Genomic DNA, 6000 nt, shown 5'->3' with positions numbered 1-6000 from the left:
AGATCAGGATATAAATCTTAGCAAGCTTTGTCATCGGTTTTCTTGCGAGATTATGTATGTTGCTGATAAATTGACTCCATAAATCGGTGTCTTTATCCTTGACTCTCCAAATCCATTTAAAAAGGAGGGCAATATTAATACTTTGAAGAGATGCCACGCATATACCGTCTTTTTCTTTGTTCACGAGAACAGCCTTCCAATTGACCCAACAGATATTGTTTTTTATCATCGGTGCTACCCCCCCCCCCAAAAAAAAGCCTACGGATTTCACTATATCATTCCAAACCGACATGGGAGCTTTGAAGAGAGAAATAGAATATCGGAATGCTGCCCAACACCGATTTGACGAGAGTAAGACGCCCTCCGAATGAAAGAGTCTTGGATTTCCAAGTTGAGAGTCTGTTTTGAACCCGGCCAATAATAGGTTTTCAATTCCGCTTCAAAGCCATGTTTGCTCTGATAGGAACTCCTAAGTAAGTGAAAGGAAAGGAGGCCTCTTCGCATCCCAGGATATCAACGCAACTGGCCACTTCAGTATCTGGAACTCCGATGCTGCGGACATGCGACTTACGGAAATTCACCTTTAAACCTAAAACTATAAAACAACGAAGAATCCGAGACAGGTTAGTGAAGTTAGAGCTAGACCAATGACCAAAAAAGATGGCGTCGTTTGCATAAAAGAGATGTGAAATGGATGGGCCGTTGTTTAGAGTTTCATTGCCACGGAAAAGAGAGCGTTGGTAGGCTGATTTCATAGAAACATTTAGCCCTTCCAACGCCAAAATAAACAAAAAGGGGGATAAAGGGTGCCCCTGGAGGACTCCCTTGGAGATGGGAAATTCCGAGGTCGGGGACCCATTAATTAACATTGAAGCCTGCGAAGAAGAATGACAACTTCTTACCCAAAAGCGCCAACGATTCCCGAAACCCATTTGAAACATAATAGAGTCAAGGAAGTGCCAACTAATAGAATCAAATGTCTTGTCAAAGTTAACTTTGAATAGGAACGCCTTCCGATTTTCTTTTTTAGCCCAAGAGTAAATCTCGTTGATTATAAGAGGATCATTAAGGATGTTGCGTCCCTCGATGAAACCGGATTGGATGTCATCAATCACTGTGCCTATAACCCGATGCAGATCAAATAGCCTTAAATTAGATGAAGAAAGTTGAACATCCAAAGAATTTACACATATTTTAGGTTGTTGTGTTGCTGCCTTCTGTTAAGATAAAGTCTCAATTTGTTGTTTTGGTATTTTTAGTAGTTGTCTAAAACTTGAGGAACCTTGGTTGTTATTTCTTTAATTTGGTGTTGAGTTTTGCTTTTCAAACTCTCGTTGACGTCTTTTGTTTACAGAGACTTAATTTTCTTTTGGTGAATAAAATTAGGGGTTGGTTTTCCCTAATATTTGTGACTTATTAGCATTCAATTGAATCAACGATAGTTCTTTTTTATTTATTCCTTCAATTAATCACGTACGCTGCATCAGAGTGGTATCAGTTTCCAGCCCGATCATGTGTTATGCCGCCTCGCAGACCAAGGAACGGTAACACTACGACAACCATGGATGATGCTGATTTACGTAGGGTTAATGCAGATCTACAACGTCAGGTCGAACTTCTGACCCAACGAATTGATGAACTAAACCAGGAGCAAGACGACGACACTGTTATACCAGAAAATCCTTGGTTTCATCGAAACCCTTCCCATGAACGACGTGATCGTCATTGGGAACGTGGCTTCCGGGTGGATATTCCTAATTTCGATGGTGGTCTCAAAGGTGATGAGTTCGTTATTTGGTTATCGCAGGTTGAAGAAATTATGCACTTTAAAGAAGTCCTAGATGACCGTTGTGTCCTGTTAGTCACGACCCGTCTACGTGGCTGTGCGCAAGCTTGGTGGCAACAATTGAAACAGACTCGCATGCGTTTTGGTAAGGACAAGATTTCAAGTTGGTAGAAATTCAAGAAACATATCCGTGCTGCGTTTTTACCTCATAATTTTTTGCAGAATTGTATCAACGATTTCAAAACCTCCGTCAGGGCCCTCGCTCAGTTGATGATTACACCACCGAATTTTACCAATTGCTCGCTCGTACTGACCTCAACAAATCACCAGTCCAATTGGTTTCTCATTATATTGGCGGCTTACGTCTACAATTACAAGATACTTTGAACATGTTTGACCCGTTAACCGTTGCAGAAGCACATCAACGTGCTTCTCAAGTAGAAAAACAGTTAGCAAGACGTGCAAATGTGAACTTTCGTCAACCTTCTAGTTCAACAGGTGCTAGTACTGGTTCTTCCACTTCGCCTGGTCAAGAATATACTGAACAATCCCCACCACCACCAATTCGAGGTCCTTCACAAGGACGTCCATGAGGCGGTATGCGTTGCTTTAGTTGTGGCGACTCTGGTCACCGACAAGTCGACTACCGCAAAGCACCAGTTGCTACACATGGACTCTTTAGCAATGACACTATTGAGGTTGATCCGGATCATATTGATGATAAACCCATATATGATGATTACCCATGTGATGAGGATGTCCATGAGGAATATGTTGCAGGTGATACCGGTCTGCTCTTGATGTTATAACGTATTTGCCTCACCCCACGTACGCCCGATCAAATAGAGGGGTTATGCCACAATTTATTCCAGTCAACTTGTACTATTAGTGGGAAATTTTGCACCTTTATAATTAATGCAGGTAGTTGTGAGAATGTGATTTCGGAGCTTGCGGTTTCAAAATTGGGGCTTACTTTGGAAACTCACCCCAAGCCGTATAAGCTTGCTTGGCTCAGTAAAGGTATTGATGTTACCGTTTCCAAACATATCATGGTGAGTTTTTCTATTGGTTCGACTTATAGTGATAATATCTATTGTGATGTCGTTCCAATGGATGCTTTTCATCTCCTACTGGGGCGCCCCTAGCAATATAACCGGTGTATTATACATGACGGTCGTTCCAATATGTGACATCCCCATTTTCACGGCCAAAAAAGACCGATTTTGTTTATGCTTTATAAAAATCAGAGTACTTCTTTTCATAAAAATGTTACGGAATTTGCTCCCAGAAAAATACAATAAATACGTTATCAAAACATTTTCGAAGAAATGTATTCTATTCATTCTAAAACGTTTGGGATGTCATTGTCAATATAGGAACATAAGCATAAACGAAACTTACATTTATTTACCCTAGTGATCTACATCTCTTTAATCTCTCAGTGTAATGTCAGTTCATATCGACACCTGTGATATAAATAACCTGAGTGGGTCAGGTTGGGAAACCTGGTGAGTACATAGGGTTTTCAGCCCACAATAATATAATTATTATGTTTAATCATCAAACAGTTAACCCAATTACCCATCCCTATTATCTTCTTTATTCTTAAGGATCTACCCTAAGAATCAGCTATTTCTTGTTCATTCATTCCTAAGGAGCATCCTAAGGAATAGGTACGAATTCCATCATTGTAAATGACACATCTGTCAAGCACAACTGTTAGTTCTGTCACTTAGGCGCTGCTGCCAAAATTGTGACATTCTCTATGGGGCGCATCTGCCGGAATAGTCCTTTTAGGCGCATCTGTCGGGGTTACGATGTTCTCTATTAGGCGCTTGTGCCGGTAGAGTCCTTTAGGCGCATCTGCCAGGGTTTTATTGACAGTATCGTTTTCGAGAGTCCACTCGCAATACATATCAATGGGTTTTTAGAGTACACCGGTGAACACATCGTTCACAACACCTACAAGTTGTGAGTTTGCTAGTGTTCCACTGGACTGTCTAGAATAGTCCGTGGTTGTCATCCATACTCTGCTAAATGACGGGGCCATCGTTTGGGAAAAAGGCTTCTCACATCGTCCACCTCTCACCCTCACCTCACGGTCTATTTCACCTCTCAACTTATCATCCAGCTCATATTTCATCTATTACATCTACCCATGTCTTACCCCCAACATTTTCGTAGATATAAAATACATATACAGTTTAAATCATTTAAAACGTGTATAAAACCGTTCATCCAGCATAGATAGAAAGTATTCAGATAATATGCACACATAACACATAATTTCTATAAAATACTTCATATCTATGTGTAAGCTGAAAGTAACTATGCACTCACCTGATACGGTGGTGACTTAGCACTCGGACAACGCTTCGATACTCTCAAAACAATTTTCCTTCGATAAAACCTAGTATCAATACCACTAGGGTTTAGTCTAACGTCAAACGCGACTAATTAATAGTCTGACTATTATTATTATTATATAAGCATTAAATAACACTCAATATAACTCATAATAATAGCCCAAATAATTATTTTAAGGACCTAATAATATTCCTATAATTATTTGAAATCTATATTAAAAATTGCGTAAGCGTAGCTTACTTACAGCGGAATTTAAAGAAAACCGGAACTTTATTTGGAGCAGCGTTTCGAAACCGAAAGACACTTTTTCTCGGGACTCCGGGAGCCTCGGGGCTTCCTTTGGGAGCTAGGGGATCACCTAGGCTTAGGGGAGGGTTAAAACCCTTAGAGAGAGAAAGTTTAGAGAGAGACATTTGAGAAAGGTGTGAGAAATTCGGAGGAGTTCGGACCCCTTTTATAGGCGCCAGCAGCCTCGGTTACGCTGGGCGTACACCTCGGATAAGGTTGCCAGCCGAAGCCAGCTGTCTCGCACCGTCGGATGGATCAGATCGGAGCTACGCGGGGCGTAACTTCTTCGGACGTGGGGCGTACTGCGAGGGCGACGTGTCACAATCCGAAGCAAAGCCTTGGTCAACAAGCAACGGCCCAGATGCAGCCACGTCATCAACCTCACAACATGTCTCGTAAATTTACATTCCGAATTCTAAAAATCATAACTTTCGCATACGAGCTCCGTTTTTGACGTTCTTTATATCCACGCCAAGGTGGGACCATACTCTACAACTTTCGTTTAGATCGCTAAGGCTAAATCTCGTTTATCGTAAATTCACTGCTTATGCTTCCCGATGTCGTGCCAGTTCCGTCACGAAACTTTGACGGACCATAACTTCTTAGTTATAACTCGGATTTCGGCATTCTTTATATGTACGAAACCCTTGAGACATATTCTAAAGCTTGGTTAAGATTATTTATTCTAAATAATCATTTTTTGAAAAGTCGTTTTCGACCCCTATTATCTCTAAATTGACTAGCCCGGATCTATGGGCGTTACACAATACTTACTCGTTCATGTGTCGTGGAAAGAAAATTGTGTTAGTTCCGACTAAACCTCGTATGGGTTCTTCAGTAAGTGTTGCTCCACCAACTACTTTGTTGTCTCGAGTTCCTTTTCAAGTAGTCATGGAAGCATCTGGTATAGTCTTTGTTTTATTTTGTGCCCCAGTGACTATGGCTAGCTCTGTTGTTCCAGCTCCAGAGATTCAGTCATTACTGCATGAATTTTCTGATGTATTTCCTGACTTATTACCCTCAGTTTTACCACCATTGCATGATATTCAACATCAAATTGATTTAGTACTGGGTGCTCCACTACCAAACCATCCCCATTATCGTATGAGCCCAATAGAACATGAAGAATTGCGTAGACAGGTACAGGACTTGCTTACTAAGGGTTATCATCGTGAAAGTCTTAGTCCTTGCGTCGTACCAGCCCTACTTACTCCAAAGAAAGATGGCACTTGTCATATGTGCATGGATAGTTGTGCTATTAACAAGACCACAATTCATTATCGGTTTCCTATTTCTCGACTGGATGACTTGTTAGATCAATTGAGTGGTGCTTGCATGTTTACTAAACTGGATTTGAAGAGCGGATACCATCAGATTCGTATCAGCATGGGAGATGAATGGAAAACAACATTTAAAACTTTTGAAGGCTTATACGAGTGGTTGGTAATGCCATTTGGTCTCTCTAATGCTCCTAACACATTTATGCGCATCATGAATAAGGCGTTACGCCCTTTCATTGGAAAGTTTGTTGTAATTTATTTCGATGATATTTTGATTTA

This window comes from Lactuca serriola, chromosome 3 (genome assembly GCF_051521515.1).
Source record: "Lactuca serriola cultivar US96UC23 chromosome 3, Lser_US96UC23_V15, whole genome shotgun sequence".
In the NCBI taxonomy this organism is placed as follows: domain Eukaryota; kingdom Viridiplantae; phylum Streptophyta; class Magnoliopsida; order Asterales; family Asteraceae; genus Lactuca; species Lactuca serriola.
Note: the sequence above shows the minus strand (reverse complement) of the source record.